At 38.9% G+C, this 21742-nt stretch overlaps 1 pseudogene; it reads right to left on the bottom strand.

Annotated features, from left to right (window-relative positions):
• Positions 1-460: 460 nt before the first annotated feature.
• On the bottom strand, positions 461-21451 carry LOC121504274 (annotated as a pseudogene).
• Between the last annotated feature and the right edge of the window lie 291 nt (positions 21452-21742).

The following is a 21742-nucleotide window of genomic DNA, read 5'->3' as shown; positions in this document are numbered from 1 at the left end:
TAAAACCCATGATTTTGATTATTTTTGTCACATTTGACCATCAAAACAAGTATTTGGACTTTAATGTCATATTTGACCTTTAAAACTCATGATTTTGAATTGTATTTTATACACTGGCATTCTAAACTTATGATGACACTTTTTCTAAGTCATATTTTTAAATTTACAAAACATTTTGACTTTATATTTAATGTTTTGACCTTTTAAATTAATAAGTTTGACTTTTTTCTCAGATTTTTAGACTCAACATTTTGACTTCATTAATCTCTGATCATTCTTCATCAGTGCTGAGTTTTTCCTGTAATTCTTTCCTGGTAAAATGAGGTTGACAGTTTGTGGTTGGATGTTGACCCTGTTAGGCTCTCAGGTCAGAGCTAAACTCAGAATCCGGCCCCTGCTGTGACTGAGTCTGACTCCCCTGTACTACATGAACATGGACAAAAGGAAATTATAGTCAATGTGCTGATTATGATCTTTGTTACATCAATTCACAGGAGTTTATATGCAGACATCACACCAAGAAACATTCAACAAACATTTAAAATTCAAGAATCTGAACCTTCACCAACAAACATCAGGACATAATGACATTTTCTTCTATTACTAATCCTGTTAAACATCTTTAAAATGAACTGATTTCATCCAGATTTGACATTTCTTTCATGTTTACATGTTAAAATCACCAAATATAAAAGAAAGATATTTACATAGAACAATACATGAAGAAATTAACACAACAGTCTGTAATTCTCATAGATATATTCATATTTTAAGATGATTATTGAATATCAAAGTTTTTCTGTAGAAATATTGTAGTTGAAAGAAACCCATAACAAAATAAACAGAGAAGAATTTCAGTTTCTTCAGTCGGATTCAAAAACATTCCTCTGGTTTGTAATGACGTTCAAACATAAAGATTTAAAGGAATATAACTGCAGATAAAAACAGCTACTATTTAGAAAAGCAATAAACAATAAAAAACAACATTAACAGGAAAACTTTAGTCATCTCATTGCATTCAAAGGTGTGTTCATGTTTTCATCTGCCACATCGCAGCAATAATGGTCAGAAAAATCCTGATATCAAGTTGAGCTTAATCACTGTATCATGATTGTTCTGCATCTTCATGTGTGGTTTTCAAAAGGTCCTATCAACTAAAACAATGAGACAAAGAGTCAGTCTCTAATGCTGCTGTGAGTTTTTCTAGTGTTCACAGACTGTTAGCCTTGGTGATGACTTCTATTTTTAGATTTCTCTTCCTATAAACACACATCTGAGTTTGACATTTTCCTCTACTTCCATGTTGAAGTCTAAAAATCCATGAAAGGAGGATGTTTATCTGAACACTGAGTTTAAGAGAGGGAAGATTTCTTAGTGTCTCATCTGACATTGAAAGACCTTTTCAGACTCTCTCTAGCATTTTCTGGTGAGATGATTTTCCAAGACTCTGGAATTACAGCCGGCTCTGCATTGTATACTTCAGCAAACTCTCTGTTGAACCTGGTTAGTACATATTTCCAGTAGTCTGAAGCCTGAAGGCTGGTATCTGGAGCAATCCGCCACTCAGGGTAAATCTTGGTGTACTCTTTGTAAGGGTGCCACTCATTATTTGTGGCACTGCAGCTAAATGAGCTGTCACTGCACACTAAGTAAGTGCAAATTTCAGTGGAGACTTTATCTGTACATCTGTATCTGCCTAAACCCCTTGGACGGTGGATTGAAGTTTGGTGCTCTTTGTGCTCAGTTCTTCCTGCCTCACAGGGAGCTTTGCAGAATGGACACTGTTTACCACAACCAATGACTCTTTTGAAAAGCTCATTCTCAGGCTTTACATGAAGATTGGAGAGCTTGGTGTTGATGTTAGTCTTTTTAAACTGCTCTCTAAGAGCTTCCTCCATGTCCTTCACACACACAGTGAGCCACTGAACAAACTGTTCCTGGTTTACGTTGTTCAGGATCATGAAAGGACCGAGAGCATCCTCAGAAATAACCAGTTTATCACCAAGTTCCTGACAGATATCCTGAATCACTTCCTGCAGGTTGTCACTTTTCTTTGCTTGAGCTGTGTGTATCACATCATTTATGCTCCTGATACTTGACCTGAGATGCCGCTCCTCAAACTCTGATATTTTATCAGACTCATCAGTCACGAGTTTTTTTACTTCTTCTTGGATCCATTTCTTAACATACTGCTCATATGAGCAGATGTAGCTGTGGTAGTCTACAAAGTTGTCCTTTGAAAGCAGATCCAGTAAGACTGAGTGCTGGAAGAACATTCGTGTGCTGAACTGGAACTTTGTCATCATTTCTCCAGTGATATCAGGACCCAATGAACGGTTGATAAAGTCTTCAACAGCCGGTCTCAGGCAGTGCTTTGTGAACTCTTCTGCCTTCTTCTGGCTCTGGTCTTGTTCATAGAACTCATCCTTGAAATAAGCACAGAACCTCTCTTTGTTTTGATTGAGACATCTGGAGGGATCATTCCTTTGAATGAAATCTTCATACATTTTCTGAAACTCTCTGGCTGCATTTGCACAGATGTGCTGTTTCAGAGAAACCTCAAAGTCTATCTCTATCTTCACATCCTTGTGGTTTTTCAGTCCCTCATCGATCAGGTGAAGGATCTCCTGGATGAAAGTGTTGTGGTAGTTGTTCTTTCTTTCCACTTTTTCTTTCACAATTTGTGTGCAATCCCTTATGATACCATCAGCTACTCTTTGTAGTGCCTTTACAGGATCTTCAAAGCTGAAAAGATAGAACCACTTCTTGACATGTCCTTCAGCAGGGTATTTGAAAGGCATCAGTCCACAATCCTGCTGCTGTTTTTTACTCAACAATTCACACGCTTGACTCCCCTTGTGTTTTAGATTTTCTCTCAGGTAGAGGGTTACCTCCCCCATGACATCCATGGTCTCTTGTTTGTAAAGCTTTTGTTCCTTCAACATTTTATTCCACATCTTGTCAAACTCTTCATCCAACCTTTTATCTATCATGTCCACTCTTCTCTTTCTGCATTCTTCGATCAATGCTCTCACTCTCTCTTCTAATTCTTTTGTGTGGTTCGCCTTGATTCTGTCGAGATCTGCCATTCCCTTTCTGGTTTCTGCTGCAACTGTGAGTTGGTTGTATACAGATCTTTCTATTTCTCTACAAAGGCTCCTTGCACTGTTTGCAAAGTCCTCTCTGTACGCTTCAACAAGACTGACATGACCCTCAGTTTGCTTGAAGTACATCCTCAGATTTTCAAGAAGTTTTGTCTCCCATTCAGACAGCTTGAGGCATGCTTCACTTTTCAACGCAGTGAGTAGTTGTCCAATGTTGGAAACCTCAAATTTTACTCTGCCAAAGTTAGAAATCTTAGTTTCTGCTTTTTTTGTCCATGAGTACATGTCTTTTCTGAACTCCCATTCCCATTTATTGAATTCTGTGCAGAGCCTCATGTATGCATCAGCCACCAGGCTGTTTCTGAAGCTGAAGATGAAGTTCTCATGTTTGACAGAGTTCCACAGGCTTGTTATCCACTCTGTAAACTCCAGGAGATTGTTGGAAGAAGACTCACAATCTCCCAGGACTTTAAGGATGTTTTTCTTGAGCTCATAAGTGACCTCACTGTAGCCTGCATTAACTGGTGCCATTGGTGGGCTCCCATTCCAGAGTCCTGGGACGTAGCAGTTCCCAGTGTCTGGACTGTACTCCATCACATCAGTGAAGCTCTTGTACTCCTCCTTGTTCTCCATTCTGGCAGCTGCCTGGGTCATCTCATTTAACTGTTCCAGGAGCAGTTCTCTTTCTCGTAAGTTCTTCTCAGGGGCTGATACATCTGCCACGTTCTGGTGAACAAACTGACATCTGGGTTTTTTGCCCACAGATTTCATTCTGAGAAAGGCGTGCACAACTATCTGCAGGATGTCCTTCATTTCTGTGGAGTTCTCCATTGCAATGTTGATGATAGTGATGTCACTCAACCCCACAACAAGTGTTGCCAGCTCATTGTCATGCTCATAGCTGTCGTCTAGTTTTGAAAGCTCTGGTGACTTTAAGCCCTCAGTGTCAATGATCACCAAGAAGTCACACTTGAGTTCTTGTTTGATGTCTTCATTGACTTTGATGAGCGACATGAAGGCACCTCTGGTGCATCGACCACTGCTGACTGCAAACTGTACTCCAAACATGGTGTTGAGGAGAGTAGACTTCCCTGTACTCTGAACTCCAAGAACTGTGACCACCAGTATCTTGCTCTTAGGAGACACCAAGTCATTGAGCTGAGTCAGAACATCAGTTACCCATGTGAGAGGAATGTTTGAAGCATCACCATCTACAAGCTCAAGAGGAAATCCATCAAGCAACAACCCTGCACACAGTCTGGGCAGATGAGCTAACTGTTGACGTGATGGGTTTGTTTCTGGGAGAGAAACTGAGGCTTCATAGATCTGACCCATTTCACGGAAGAAGTGTTCAATCCCAAGTGAGCTGTTGGAGAGTTGTTGGTCGATTTTTTTAATTTCATCTTTGTTTTCAGGACTTTTGTTTTTGTTTTTGTAAGCCTCTCTGAGGCCTGACAGTTTCTCTCGAGACAGATTATCAAGGTTCATCCTCATCCATTTCAGGAAATAACATCTCTCAATACCTGGTGTTGATATTGCGTTGATGAAACATGTCATTGCATCAGACATATCATAAGAGTTCTGTTGTGCTCGAAGTTGTTTTTGCTTCTTCTGAAGATCACTTTTGTACATTTCTATGTTTTCTGACCCAACTTTTCGAAGCCGGAACATTTCCTTCTCATTGCTGGTCAGTTCCTTCCATATTTCTCCCTGCAATGGTAGCTGATTTCTTTGTATTTCAGGATATCTTGAATTTGTGCAGTGATGGCATCTGCATTTTTCTTTGCTGTCTGACACTCTGGACAGTCTTCATCAACCCAGATTCCCAGTTCATGAGCAATGTCAGCCATCTGTTCAATGTTCATCTTTTTCTCTGAGTTCTCCACCACACTGTTGACTGTTTTACATAGTTTTTTGATAAAGTCTGCATCATTCATTTGTTTGGTCTTCAAAAGGATGTTGTTTTTTGTCAGTTTCAGCTTGTTTGCCACCTTCTTCAGAGCATCCATACTGAATTTCTGGCTCTGAGGGTTTCCCACCAGGAAGATCTGGGTCTTGTGGTTTTTGTTTGTGAGCAGGTTGCACTCAGGGTCCAGATTGTCAAAGAACACAAAAACTGCTGCAGATGTCTGACACAGAAAAGAAAACTGTGTCTCAAATGAATCAATGTCTCCACGAAGGTTAGCTACAGCTACTGGCTCACTGAAAACATCCATGCTTTTGTTCCCACCAGGTAGATACCAGGTAACTTCAGTCAGTCCATTAGATATTCTTCTTGGACAATCACCATTTTCCATGTTACGGTGAACAAATGTATCATGGTTTTGCTGAGGATTACTCAGAAGCTCATTGAGGATCTTTGATTTGGATAAGGAGCACTCACCCAGTCTCACAAAGGAAACCATTGGAAGTTTAGAGACAACAATCCTGTCTTCAATAAAGCCCTTGGATTCTGAAAGTGATGAAGGTCTGTACTTTTTCACTATGTCTCTCATGGCCCAAAGCATTAGTGTGCACTGCTCTGTGTCACAATTAGGAAGCAGCAGAGGCACAGAAAACTGACACATGGACATTTTGAGGGCCATTTCTTGTTGTACAAAACCATCAGAACACAGAAAGAGAGCAGTGATTATGTCAAGAGGGTTCAGCATGTCACCTGACTGCAGATCACCAAGAAGATCATCAAAATCTAAATCTGTTCCTTCTGATTCAGCATCACAGGCAGATTCACATCCAGATGTAAACTTTACATTCCTAGCTGTGACATTAACCATCATCAGTTTCTTTAGAAAATACCATGGAAGATCTGAATTACAGCTGGTGGGTTCATCAGTGATGGTCTTCTTATTGATCTGGAGTATTTCACTCAGGGATAGCTTCTCCTTGAAGTGATGCTCCAGTCCCAGATCCTCCAACAGGCTCTCCAGTTGTGTCTCTGTGGAAATGAACATGCTTGTTAATTCAAATCAACCTGAATATTTTAACATATACATGAATCCATGTTTCATTAGCCCATCCAAGCAAAAAGGCTTCACAACAAATCAAATTTAAATACCAATCATAATTTTGGTCTTCTTATTAGCAAAGAAACATGATCACAGGCATTTTTTATTCTGTCAAATGCATGCTCCCCTTAGAAACCCCTCTGTGGTCATCTACTGAGAATATTTCGTCAAATAAGAATGCTCATGTTATTTTTCTATCAATAAATATAAATGTTTTTGCTTATTCTACTGTGGTTCAGTTTGTAGAGTTGGGTGTTTCACAATCAGAAGGTAATGGGTTTGATCCCCAGCTCCTACAGTCACATGTTGATTTGTCCTTGTTATGACACTTTACAGCAATTTGCTCCCCTCCTGCTTTGTTAATGGAGTGAAAATGTGATGCATATGAATACGATTAGCTGATCCTGATGGCCGATCTCCATAGCAACCTCTGCAATCAGTGCATGAATATGGAGTGAATGGGTAGGTGGGACTCAAAAAGCGCTTTATAAGCTCTAGCCCATTTACCATGTTCATTTATATTTCCATGTGCATCTTCAGAGTGCTTAACTTTCCTCCCTGTAGTTTTCTTCGACACACACACACACACACACACACACACACAAACTCGCACACAAAGAGACCTTTATACCAGAATTTACACCTAGGATGTAATTTGGGCGGGGGGGCAGGGGGGGACATGTCCCCTGCACTTTTTAAAAAAGGCAGTTTTGGTCCCTTGCAGTTTTTACCATCCAAAAACAATGTTACTCTATATTAAATGGAGACAAGTTGAGCACTAGGACCAAGTGGAAAATGGCTGCTCAAGCTGAAGCCTGTTTCCCTTTAGACCGCCCACTGGCCCACAAGCTCATCGATTGGCTCTGCCGTTTCTTGCTAACGTATGATTGGCTGTCCCCGCTGTCACTCCATCTGGTTGTAAACAGCGCCTGGACTATAGCACATGAGCACACCAGTGTTTAGCTAGTTGGTCATGAGTCCACGTTCATCTGCCACTGTAAGTTGTTAACATGTTGGGCATTTGTTCTGCCTGGGTCACGTCAGCTAGACGGATTTTAGTATCAGAGGTTTTGTTTACATTAACATTGAATGTGTGTCTGTGTGTGTGCGTGCGTGCATGTGTATGTGTGTTTGGTAATGAGGCGCAGCCAGGTGGCAAGATGTCAAAAAAAGAAAACTGGATATAAGAGACTTCTTTAGAAGTCAAAGTGTAAGTTACTCAGAGGAACACATTACACCACAAACTCCTTCCCCTCATCATCAGAAACTCAGACTCTCTCCCCTCCTATTATTATTATTATTAATAGTAGTAGAAGTAATAATAGTATTACCTGTATTTTTTTAATATTCTATTATTTAACTTTATGATAAACTTATGTATTGCAATTTATATGTTCACATAATGTAATTGTTTTATTCTTGTAAAGTGTCTTTGAGTTTTATTTAAAGAGCTGACAAATAAAATATTATTATCATTATTATTATTATTGTTATTATCATTATTATTATTATTGTTATTATTATTATTATTACTGTAGAGCCTCAACAACACAGAGATTTTAAAAAAGCGTATATTTAAAGCCAAAGAGATACACTTTTTGATTTTTTTTTCATGTATTATTTGTGTTTTGAAAGGCAGCCACTGTTTAAAAACACTAACAATGAAAGTTTGTGGGGAAAAATAAAATAAAACCTTGGATTACAAATGTGATTTTATACATCCATATTGTTTGTGAATAAATTAGACATAATAATTGAGAAACTGAGTTTTTTCTTCAGACGATACCATCAAAATCAATGATTGTTGCATCCCAAATTGTCCCACTGTTCATATGTCATCCATCAATATATTTTTGTCAGGTGACAGATAATAGAAATCCAGAAGAAGATACAGGAGGAGGTAGAGCAAGAGAGGCTGGAGGAGATGGAGGAGGAGAGGCTGGAGGCTCACAGGTGAGGTTGAAAGAATAAAGATATGTTAGTCATGAGACTGAGCATTGTGACAAATTTTATATCTTAATATAGCTTATTATAGCTTATTTTTACTCATTAGGTATAATTTTATGTAAATGAGGTCTATTGACCATACCCCCATACTCAAACCAGTTGTGTCCCCCCCACCTCTGAAATCAAAATTTCGTCCATGATTTACACAGCACATACTCACAGGCATGCATGAGTGTAAGAAAAAAAACACACTGAGCAAGACAGCTGTGTGCAGGCAGGTAGGAGCGCTCATTGTTATGATTTCTCTCTCAAAACTCTCTCTCTCTCTCTATCTGCTCTTGTTTGTGCAGGGAGGGCCGTCTGTGTCAGTCTTCTTCTTCTTCTTTTAGAAGTTGTTCTGAAAGCTCCACAACAAATTCTAAGGGCTTTAGCCTGAAGCTGATCCAGCTTCTCAAGAACAGATTTGGAGGCTGAGCCAAATACGACACGCCCATAGTCTAAAGTAGACCTTATCATTGCTCTGTAAATCATTAGCAGTGTCTCTCTTTCAGCCCCCCAGTCACATCCTGCTAAGCTTCGAAGGATGTTGATTATTTTCTCACATTTAAAGATAGTTTTATCGATGTGAGTCTTCCATGTTAGCCTCTAGTCTAACCACACACCCAAAAATTTAAAGTTGCAAACTCTTTATAAAGAACCTTCCTTTTTAGGCCAAAAACCATAAATTTACTTTTGGATGAAGAGATTTTAAATCCCCATTTGTCTGCCCACTTAACAGCCTGGTCTAAGGCCTGTTGTGTTTGACAGAACAGGTGACGTATGTTTTTCCCTCTCCTCCAGAGGGCACCATCATCTGCAAACAATGATTTACCAAATCTTTGTTGGACATTTCCAAAAATATAATTTACTATAACATTAAAGAGGACTGGGCTAATGACTGAACCTTGCGGTGTACCGTTTTCAACCTCAACTATTTCAGATTCAGTACCTTCTATTCTCACCTGAATAGTTCTGTGATTAAGGAAATCCTTAATCCAATAAAACATTCTGCCATGAACGCCAGCATCGTGCAGCTTCATCAGCACACCCTCCCTCCACATGGAGTCATATGCTTTCTCTATATCTAGAAAAACTCCAATCACAGCTTCTTTATTAATAAAAGCTTTCTTTATGTCCTGGTCAAGGACAGCAACAGAATCCATCGTGTTTCTGCCAATTCTAAAGCCATTTTGATAATTAACAAAAACATTATTAGACTCAAGAAAGCGCACCAACCTATTTGTAACCATTCTTTCCATTACTTTGCACATTACTGATGTTAGTGCTATCGGTCGATACGATGATGGAGAGGATGGGTCTTTTCCAGGCTTCAAAATTGGAACAACCAAAGCGTGTTTCCATTTTGTTGGTAATATACCGGCCTCCCAAACATAATTATAGAGCGCCAACATTTCTTCAAGTGCTCCCTCTTCTAAGTGTTTAAGCAGTTCATAGCTTATTCCGTCCTGACCTGGAGTAGTATTTGACCCAGCCTTTACGGCATCTTTAAGCTCTTTTAAAGAGAAAAACGCATTATATGATCTATTTCTTTCACATACATAATTTAATTTCCATTCATCTGCTTTCAATAGCTCCTCTCTTTTCCTCAACACTTCATCTCCTAAGCTTTTTGAATTATGCACATCTTGGAAAGTTTTAATGCACGTCTGCCTTATCTTTACTAAAAATGGCCTCAGTGTGCCCATCCTTCAGAACTGGAATTGTTGTTCTAACAACTTTTCCAGACATTTTGTGAATTCTAGCCCATATTTGTTTGGCTGGAGTGTCAGGTCCTAACGTCCCACAGTTCTCCAACATTTCCTTTTTGCATTTTTGACAGTTTTCCTTGCCAAAGCACAATAACACTTGTTTTTTATGATATTTTCCTGAGAAGGGTTCTTACGTAATTTTTTAAACGCTTGTTTTCTCATGCTTATAGCTTTACTTCAGTCACTATTCCACCATGGAACAATGGCTCTCTCCTTAGGGACCTTTCTAAAGGGGATTGCCTCTGAAGCAGCAGTCAAGATCATTGCGATTAAAGAATCATTAAAATCATCAATTGACCCATCACTGCAAACACTCTCTAAGCCTGTAGCTATCCCCTCTTCAAACTTATCCCACTTTGCTCTAGAGAAATCAAATCATTTGACTCTTTCCTCTGATTTCTTTACTAGAGGTCTTCCAAACTTAGTTAAAACTGGGAAATGATCACTCCCCATTGGGTCTTTACTTCAGACATTCCACTCCCCTACCCTTGCAAGAGCTGGTGAAGCCAGAATCAGGTCTAAACATGACATTTTAGAGGTTTTAATTTCAAAGCGGGTTGGTCGTCCATCATTTATTATAACTAAATTAGAATTATCTAACATTTCTTCAATGATTTCCCTGTTTGTATCCCTATCCTTGCTTCCCCACAGAGGGTTGTGGGCGTTGAAATCTCCGACCCAGATGACTTGTGAGCTGCTAGCCTTACTCATTATGTTTTCAAGCTCAGATAGAATGAGGGGCTTACAAGGATTATAAAAATTCATACCTCCATACCTCAATAATTAAACTTTCAAAAGATGAATCACATTCACAAATCCTATACTGCATATTTGACTTGACAAAAGTAGCACATCCCCCTCCTGGCCTGCCATCCCTGTCTTTATGCAGGCACACATATCCCGGGATAACAAAATCTAGACAAGGCTTTAACCATGTCTCCTGGATACAAATTAGATCAGGTTTTGTTTCACAATCTCGAACTAGCTTTTTGAGTTCCTGTCCGTTGGCAATTAAACTTCTTGCATTCCATTGAAGGATGCAGAACATCATAAATATTTTAAACATCATCATAATCTTCAACAAAGTCACCCTCATCCATATCTTCTCCGTCCTCATCATCCTCCCTCTCAATGTAACTTGTCTTTTCTTGGCTTGAGAAACTTGACTGCTGCTTCAGACACACATTTAATTATATCAGATCTGGACTTCTTTTCTCGAGCTCCGTACAGTACATCAACAATGAATGCCATCAAGGATTCTCTTTTTATCACAATTTCATCCTTTGCTATGGTGGATGGAGGCAAATGAGACACCAAGAGCCCACCTGCTCTCATTTTTCCAAGGGTGCTTGTATCGCCAGCTCTTTCCACTCTCTTTAGAGCTTCTGCATAAGAGATCTTGTGCTCATCTCTGACCCCCTGAACTTGCTTTGCTTTTATAAAGTGGCCACACTCCTTAAATGATGCCAATTGACTTCCTCCGCAATTACAACATTTAGGAGTTGATGCTCCACAGTTCACCACACCGTGGTCACCTCCACACTTGGCACACCGCCTATCTCCTCTGCATGACACAGCCATGACACAGCATTTAAAACACTGAAGTGGAGATTTTTGGAACTGCTTCACCTGGTATGACAGGCAGCCAATGAACACCCTTATTGGGAGAAAATTCCCCTCAAAAGTTATCAAGACTGGGGAGTTTGGGTTTCCACCTTCTTTGGCTTTAAACCGCTTCCCTTCCTTTACTTCTCCCCCTTTAATATTTTCTTTCTCTCTCTCTGTCACATCAGCACAGACACCATAGATAACACCTTTAACCATGTTTTTCCTTTCCGGAACTGAGAATTCTACTTTCTTTCCTCCAATTTTCCCAACTTTCCTTGCTCTCCCAAGTTGATCTATAGTGTTACACTTCACTAGAAGCACCCCACTGGGGAGGATTCGTGCATCTATATCCTCTCCAATACACCTTAGAGACTCAGCAACCTTCAGCGGGTTCACAGCTCTAAAACCCCCAGCAACCTGATCCTTCATTTTGTAGAAACTTTTAAACTCTTCCAAAGGCTTAGCCATTTTCAGTCTCCTATCTTCTTTTTCCAGAGAAGTGTCAGAGCGATCACGCTTCCCCATAGACCTAGGTCTGTCCTCGCCTCGCTCCCAGTCCTGCACTCCCCCCCCATTACCCCCATGGCCGAAGCCATGAATCAAAGAGGCTACCAGGCCCAAAGAGAGTATACAGAACAGAAGCAGAGAAGGAACAAATAAAGATTAATATCATTCACATGTGCACTCCCGACCGCCTCAGATAACGCACACAGCCACTGCCAGGGACCGCAACAAACAGAGTAGGAACACCGGTCCGGACCTATACAGGCCGTCGGTCGATATTCCCACACTTGCCCACCGCAGTACTCCAAACAGCGACCTCAAAATCCAAAGTTACTACACAATGACAAGGAATAAGGCACTGAACAATTAAACGATAAACAAAGTTTGAATTTTCTAGGGGTGGGACAAAAAAATCTATACACTGAAATATCTCGATACTTCCTGGCGTGATACTGTATCGATATTTTAAAATGCAGTATCGATATTTAATTAATTTGCTAATTATTCACTTTGTTGGTGCGGTAGTTTGTGGTGTAATTTCACCCCCTGACCGCTAGTCGGCGGCAGGCATCGCCAGCTGGCAGTTGACTCTAGCCTCTTCTCTCTTGAGACGAGATCACACGAGACTTCCGGTCTGCGTGAGCCGGTTGCTTGTACTTACCCAGCAGAGCAACTTCTGCTGCATTTATAGTGGATGTGTGGACTTATTTTGGCTTCCAAAACATTAAAGACAGCACAAACTTAGACAGGAGTTAGACAGTCGTTTGCAAGATATGCCACGCCAGAGTAACATACTCAGACAACAAGACGAATCTACGAGTTAGACATCATCGCGCTAGGGCTAGAGCTAATGGCTAACATCAACAAACAAGTCCGTTGAAGCTACCGCTGGTCTCTACTCATGCAACCATAATCACAGTCGTTTTATTTGTAAGGACCTGTCCCATGTAGTGTCGTTAAGAATGACGGCTTCAGCAACACAAGAAAGAAACACTGGCCTGTCACGTCATGCCCTCCGCAAAACACAGTCCATCAGTCCTTAAAGCTGGACATGACGATCAGCTCGTCTCCCATAATCTCCCTCCACAAACATGTTATGTGATTACAAAAAAAACTGATATAATACAAAATATAAAAGATTGGAGTACATTCACTCTATAATAATTTATTCCCCTTGTCTTAAAACAAAAAAAATCACGGTAGCATTTTAATTCAGTGCAACAAATGGGGAAAATCCTCATCTTCAGATTGAACAAAGATAGGTAAAATGCGAGATGATGCAGGACTACATATTATTTAAATAGCTTAATTCTACATTGTTAAATTCCATTTTAACTTAAAATTACATAAGTTAAATATATATACTACACACATATGTATAGACTTTATGCACTTCATATTCAGTATTTAGCTCAGTCTGTGTCAAATTCTGTGAAATTGATACTAAATTGTTGTGAATAAACTGAGAAATCCTGCACTTGATCATTTTAAAACTATTTTGTATTCTCTTGTTAGACATAGTTTGTGATGTATCGTTATACAATTTTCTTGCAATATATCGATTATCGCAGTATCACTGTATCGTGATAATATCGGTATCGTGGACCATGTATGGCGTATCGTATCGTATCGTATCGTGAAGTACCCTGTGATTCCCACCCCTAGAATTTTCCCGCGAGCTAACCGGTTACGACTTCCCCAAACCTGAGCTGCGTCCCGTCTGTGTCAGTCTGACTGGAGCACTACAGTCATAGAGGTTCCTCATGCACCTCATCAATGGTTAATCCCTCCAACCTGAGACAGTCAAGGTGATAATCCAGAGGGAAAGATTAATAATAACTAGAGTGAAACTGGTGAAAAAGTTAGTCTAAAACGTAGGGGTGTGAGGAGACGCTTATGCCACGAGATGAGACGGGATTTTATACTTTTTTTAATATTGGAAAAAAAAATATAGTGGAGTGAAATATTTGTCCTTTATACGGATGAAAGTCATAATTGTGAGGCATTCAGGTCTGTTCAGAAATGTTTAAACTCCTCTTGTACTGAGTAGGCTATCAATGCTTATACACAGTGTATCTTGTCTAACTCTGAGTCAAACTGTACATTTTAATGCTCTACAAATCAAACCTTTCCTTTTATAGTCTACCAGATGTTTATTTTACCACTCTGTGCACTTATTGCTACTGTTACAATAATAAAAATAAAAGCATTTACATTATTTTGAAAGTAATTTAAAAACTGTTTACAACAGACTGAAATCTAAACAGCTGCATCAGCAAACTATTTCTCATCTTCTTTAAGGACATCCATATTTAAAACACACAAAAAAAATATTTCTGTCAATAACATGTTTGTTTTTTACAGTAATTTAGAGAAAAAGATTATTTTATCATTTCTTTTTCTCATATGAGCTTAGACAGTGTTCGACACGACACACAGATGAGAGTGTGTGTTAATGTGTGTGTGTTAGTGAGCGAGTGTGTGTCTCTGCTCTGTCTGCTGTCTGACAACAAACAGGGATCGTTTAACTGGAGCTAGAACTTCACTTTTTGGAGCCAACAGTGGACTCTATGGTGTTCAGACAGAACTTGTTTTGCCAAGTTTACCATTGCAGTACACAACAACCCGTCGTGCTGCACATTGATGATCGTACAGCCAACAGCTGATGGATGTTTGACCGACAGACGGTGAGACAAGAAGGAGACATGACAAAGCAGCGACTGAATCAAAGTTACAAAGTCACAGACAGCGCCACTATGAGCGAGTCTACGTGATACACACTCAGGTTATGATGGACTTATTGTGCAGAAAAAATAACGCAAAAAAAAAAAAACGTATTTATTCGCAATTTATTTTTGCACTCCAAACAGTGTGGAATGTTTCTCTTTCTGCGAGTTCCCGGTATACCCGTAATACTGATGCACAGGACACGACAGGAGAAACAACATGGAAACCAATGAGAAGTCGCTGCTGGGTTTGGTGGGTGAAAATTTGGTTTTAAAAAACCACCGGGTTGAAACCTGGATAGAAGCACAGTTGTGTGCAAATTATGTAATTAAATTATTTTTTTAATCGAGTCCCACCACTATTTTTTAAGTCTCCAGGGCATCTCTGTGATCTGTTTTAACTTCCAGTCAGGTATTGTTTTTTGTCAGGAGAGCTGCTGCTCCTGGTGTCTGGGCAATATTGATCTTGCAAGATGATTTTCACTTCAGTGAGACATCTTGTGGTGCTCTGACCTCGTCACACCTCGACTAAAACGGGGAGCTGCCAAATATGCAAATTTATTTTGTTATCACAAGCTCACATCTCGCTGTAAACGCACCAGGTGGAGATGATACAGGTAAGCTAGCAGGACCAGGTGTTCAACACATAACAGCATAAACTGTTTAAACAACCGTCCAAGGTTATTAACCAAATCAAGTAACTGTCTGATTTAATGGCCTTTAGAACAATATTTAAGTATACAATACACACAAACACTTTGCTAGTACTCGCAGAACTGAGTGTGAAAGATCACCTCTGCAGCCCCTCAACCAGTTTGCTGCTGAGTGAGAAAGAGCAATCCCAACAACAGGCCATAAGAGTGGACACGTAGGATTCAGTTAATGTAAAAAGAGTAAAGACCTGTTCAAAATAAAACATGCCAAGAAACTTTATTGGAAAAAAAACAAACTTGATTCTGCAAACTCAGCCCATAGAGAGATTGATTCAGATATTTAGGGACAGATATTTTATGTTTCAAAAAAAAGTTGAACTTACTCCATTGATGGTCATCCTTGCTGCTAGGAGACATTAGAGGTGGAGTGTCTTTTGACCTCTCAGAGCATCGCTCATCATCTGAATCACCACTGGCTTCCTTCATTGAATGAGAATAACAAACAATGTAATGAGATAAATCTTCTAATGATCTCTGACTCATTGTCTCTGTAGATGATTTACTTTTATTTCACATCTTTATAAGAAGAAGTTGTTTACCTCCATTGTGTTAGCACAGTCTGTCACTCCACAGTCAGGATTACTCTGACATCCGCTCACTGAAAGTAATGAGACAAGAGTTTTACCACATTGTACTTCACATTTTTCTAACAGTTTAAGGCTGTCTGATTTGCATTTTTTAGATCTTGAAGGGGTTGGTCATGCAGTTAGTGGATCCATGAGTGAGGACTTAGTGACTTAGCTCTCATCACCTTCTGGAACAAGACAGAATATGCTTCAACCGAATAAGTGAATACACTCTCACCCTTAAAAAAAAACATCTAAAATAAGACATTTTGCGTGATTTCCAAACTTCAATTTTTTGAGAACCTGAGCATGTGGCATCCCTAGCATTCACCTGTACTGCCTGTGCCATAGCTGGCCCTGCTAGAGGCGCCACATGCTCCAGGGGGCGTCGGCATGAGCCCCGACTATTTTGAAAGAAGCCCCACATGTTAAACAACAACCAGACTGACAACCTCCCCATTCATCATCCTCCCTGCTTTACCTCTCTCTCTGCACAGCCCCCACCCCTTCTCTGATTTGCTCAATCTCTCTGTGCTCATGGAGGGTGGAGGGAAGGTTTCAGAGTTCAGACTGTCTGAAAATGATCAGCTACATATCTTCTAATTGTTACAAATCAGCATGTGAGTGAGAAAATAGAGCAGAGAAACTTAGAGGAGGTTGATAATGTTACTACTGAGGCAGTGTTTCTTTAAAATTGACGCTAATATTAAACGTGCAGTTGCATGATTACTTTCATTATTCAGACAGACAGCTGCAGATGATGAAGAGAGACAGAGGGAGAGAAGATCAGCAGACGATGAGAGATAAACAGTGTAGGCCTACAGACTACTGATGATCAAACTAGATCTAAATATGACTACAGAAAGCATGTTATAGTAGGACTAGGTGTTAGTGTCATGATGTATAACCTAGGACACAAAATAACCAGATTTATTTTTAAAAAGGATTTAAAAGGTGAAAAAGATAAAATGATTAATACATGTGGTGTAAAAAGAATGTACTGTAAAATGAAGAAAATGTTTTACATGTAAGCTGTTAGTTGTGACACTTTTTTATACTAAATGTCATGGTATTCAACTCGTAATGTCTTAAAATCTCAAATTGTAAAACCCAGAGGTGGGTAGTAACATGTTACATTTACTCCGTTACATGTACTTGAGTAGTTTTCTTGAAAAATCCTACTTCTGAGAGTAGTTTTGAGTAATTTTAACTTCTCCTCTGTTACATTTGTGATTAAAAACTATACTTCTACTCCATTACATTGGGCAATACACTGGTTGCTACTTTTACTTGTCTATAATTTATTTTCAAGTATTTTTTACACTCAGCTGAGCTCTCACAGCAGCATGAGGTAAAATCCTCAGCACCACAGAGTAAACGGAGGAGTGACCCCTCCCCCTTAACTATCAACAGTTGGAGATAATGGCTGAAGATGTAATACCTGCGTCTCCTTCAGAGGATCATGTTCATCCCTGGACCAACATCAAGACTCTTTGTTTCAAACGACGAGGAACAACAGCCACATAATGAGCTGCCTACTATGTCTACCTAAATCAGTGGAAATCTTAAGCTCCAAAAATAGCACGTCAAATCTAAGAAAGCACGTTATGGTAAGACAGCTAAACAAGCTAACGACTGCACTGCTAGTTAGCTCAACGTGTAAGTTCAAATCCCTGTTTTAACTTGCAGACTGCAGAGACACAGCTGTGTCAGTGATAAATTATGTCATATGTCCAACCACCTCTGCAACTCTGCCACAAATGTGATTTTACACGGCATTATTTAACGTTACGTCGTAGGTGATACTATTATCATGTGTGTGTGGCATATCTCTGATAACAGTGATTATACCTAACATGGTTATAACATGGGGCTAGTGGGACAAAGCTGTCTTTGGTTTTAATATGTATTAGTTTGGCCAAATTTGCCGAGTGATAATCAGGATAAAAATTCATAAATTGGAGCTAAAAACTAAAAATTAAATAAAAAAGGGCAAAAAGCCAGAAATGAGGCCAGTTCATAAGATTTATTTCTTAAATATGAGCCAGAAATTATTCAGACATGATAAAATAAATATCATGTGATTAAAAAGTAAGAGCTGCAAGGTACAAATTCATGTACAGTCATGAAAAAAGTATTGGCACCCCTGAAATTTTTCCAGAAAATACACCATTTCTCCCAGAAATTGTTGCAATTACAGATGTTTTTGGTGTACATGTTTGTTTCATTTATATGCATTGGAACAACACAAAAAATCAGAAGAAAAAAGACAAAGTTGAAATAATTTTACACAAAACTCAAAAAATGGGTCGGACATAATTATTGGCACCCTCAACTTAATATTTGGTTGCACACCCTTGGGAAAAAATAACTGAAACCAATCACTTCCTATAACCATCAACAAGCTTCTTACACCTCTCAACTGGAATTTTGGACCACTCTTCTTTGTCAAACTGCTCCAGGTCTCTCAGATTTGAAGGGCTCCTTCTTGCAACAGCAGTTTTGAGATCTCTCCATAGGTGTTCAATGGGATTTAGATCCGGACTCATTGCTGGCCACTTCAGAACTTTCCAGCTTTGTCTCCAACCATTTCTTGGTGCTTTTTGAGGTATGTTTGGGGTCATTGTCCTGCTGGAACACCCATGACCTCTGACACAGACCCAGCTTTCTGACACTAGGCCCTACATTGCGGCCCAAAATTTTTTGATAGTTTCCAGATTTCATGATTCCTTGCAAACAGTCAAGGCACCCAGTGCCAGAGGCAGCAAAATAACCCCAAAACATCTTTGAACCTCCACCATGTTTGACTGTAGGTACTGTGTTCTTTTCTTTGTAGGCCTCATTCTGTTTTCTGTAAACAGTAGAATGACGTGCTTTTCCAAAAAGCTCTACCTTAGTCTCATCTGTCCACAAAATGTTCTCCCAGAAGGATTGAGGCTTACTCAGGTACATTTTTGCAAACTCCAGTCTGGCTTTTTTATGTCTCTTTGTCAGCAGTGGGGTTCTCCTCGGTCTCCTGCCATAGCGCTTCATCTCATTCAGATGACCACGTATGGTCCGAGCTGACACTTTTGCACCCTGAGTCTGCAGGACTGCAGGACTTTTTGTCAGTTTTTCTCTTTCATCCACATCCAGGGAGATTAGCCACAGCTCCATGGGTTATAAACTTCTTGATTATATTACACACAGTGGACAAAGGAATTTCTAGATCTCTGGAGATGGTCTTGTAACCTTGAGATTGTTCATATTTTTCCACAATTTTGCTTCTTAAGTCCTCAGACAATTCTGGGCTCTTCTTTCTCTTCTCCATGCTTGGTGTAATACACACAGACACACAACCCAAAGGTTGAGTTAACTTTTAGACATTCTAACTGGCTTCAGGTGTGATTTCTAGATTGCCAGCACCTGTTACTGCCACGGGTGAGTTTAAATGAGCATCACATGCTTGAAACAAAATGATTTACTCACAGTTTTAAAAGGGTGCCAACAATTTTGTCTGGCCCATTTTTTGAGCTTTGTGTAAAATTATGTCACTTTTGTCATTTTTCTTCGTCTTTTTTGTGTTGTTCCAATGCACATAAAGGAAATAAAAATTTGCATACCAAAAACATTTGTAATTGCAACAATTTCTGGGAGAAATGGTGTATTTTCTGGAAAAATTCCAGGTGTGTCAGTACTTTCATCCATGAATGTATGTGAGGTTAAAATCGTGTAGAAATAAGATAACTGTTATGAGAGAAAGAGTCTGATTTTTCCTCATTTGATTAAACTTTTCATCCCATAATTGTGATTAACAAACATAACTTGACTGCTGCTTTATGTATTAAGTTTTTTTTCTTTTACTTTTGGTAAGTTATGCTACTTTATTTATGACAGTGTGCAGTTTACTTTACTACCTCTGAATAATATGTCATAATGCAATACGCTTTAATAAATTGCACAAAATGAAGTTACTCAAAAAGTTACTCACTACCTGAGTAGTCTTTTAATAAAATACTTATTTACTCTTACTCAAGCACTTATTTTTGAGAGAACTTTTACTTCTACTTGAGTAATTATTGTTAAGTAACAGTACTTTTACTTGAGTACTGTAACTGTACTCTACCCACCACTGGTAAAACCAAATCATGTTTTATCCTGTTTTGAATCTTGCATGGTTACACCAGCCCATTGTAGCTCACATGCAATGTTTTTATCCAGGAAGTACCACACAGACACAGAGAGGCACAGAGTCGTCAGAGCAGCAATCGAGTGAGCCGAAACTTTGTTGATTTTTGTTATTGTGCTAAAATTTAGTCTGTGGTTATTTATTTTGTTTCAACTTTTAACACATGATAATTTTGATGAACCTTATTTCAAGTCTCCTGAGTTTTATTGAATATTGATATCAGTTTGTTTCTTTCTTCTTTCCAGTCAATACTTTTTCAGAGTTAAATCTGCCTTAATTTTTAAGTTTGTAATGAGTTTACACTAAACTAAGTTTAAACTAAACTGAGTTTAAACATAAACTAGTGCTACACCTATACCTTTTTCTCAAACACAGATCATTTTCCTATATGTTTATTGACAGCATGTGTGTATCAACTGTGCATGTATTGATATATCTGGATGTAAATAATGGGTTCAGGGTGCATTACAGTACATTAAAATAGAGCGTAAATTTTTATGTTACGACTCAATCAAATTTTCATATGTATTTAAAAATGTCAGAGGCCACTTAGATGGTAAATAAAGAGGTGAACATTGTTTTACTGCAACAGATGAAAAAACGCTCTTTTTGAGACTTATGTAACTCCCACCAGCAGTGAGAGCAGTCTGTTACATGCTTGTTTAATCCTTACTGTCATCATCCACATATAGAATTCATTTAACATTTATTTTTGTCTGATTTTTAAGGAAACATATGATTTGTTTTATTCTGAAGTATTACATTTCCGCCTTTGTGTTTTTTCCCAATCCACCTTATGTTTACTTTGTGCTCCTTTATACTTATCAGTGCGTGTGATGTTGTGATGAAAGGAATGGCGCAGTCGTGGCGTAATTTTGTACGCAATTCCTAAAATTTGCGTCGCATGGGTTCCCTCGGCGTCAGGCCTATGGGATTTTTCAAAGGGTTTTTGTATTATCGCTGAAAATAAGATCTGTGTCCAATAAAAGTTAATGAAACTTACACGTTTTGTTAATAAGGATGATCTTCATAAACTGAAAATGTAAGCATCATATCTGGTTCGTTAATCTAACTGGCTAAAGTAAAAAGCAGTACGTTAAATGCAGCACGATCATGCAGAAAGACTGCAGACTTGACAGTCCTGAAAGTCACTCACCTTTATAGATGAGGTGTGGAGATTGTAAACAGCATTCTTGATTTCAGGAGTTTTGTTCTCAGTGCAGCGTCTGGAGCTTCAGGAAATCAACCTCTCACTGCCACAGCCCTGCATGCACACTTATTTTTTACTGCGCAGTAAAAATGTTTTACTTTCGGTTTCAGGATGAGATCCTTTACCACGTGATTAACTTATTACTTTTGTAGTAAATTAAATTAGTTTCTTTTCCAAGCAGCACAAAAAAGCAGAATAGAACAAAACCCAATTTAAAAAAATATTCATTGGGATATTGTGTGTGTCATTACAATAAATTGTCAGAATCCATCAGACAGAAACGAGCAGTCACTTAAAGAGATATTTAAGTAATTGCTAATCGGAAAAACTAAACTAAACTAAACTAGAGGTCCCCCTAAGGGACTTTTAAGTATCAAGTATAT

This window comes from Cheilinus undulatus, linkage group 22, assembly GCF_018320785.1.
Source record: "Cheilinus undulatus linkage group 22, ASM1832078v1, whole genome shotgun sequence".
Classification (NCBI taxonomy): Eukaryota; Metazoa; Chordata; class Actinopteri; order Labriformes; family Labridae; genus Cheilinus; species Cheilinus undulatus.
The sequence above is the reverse complement of the archived record's forward strand: the minus strand, read 5'-3'. Positions and strand labels throughout refer to the sequence as shown.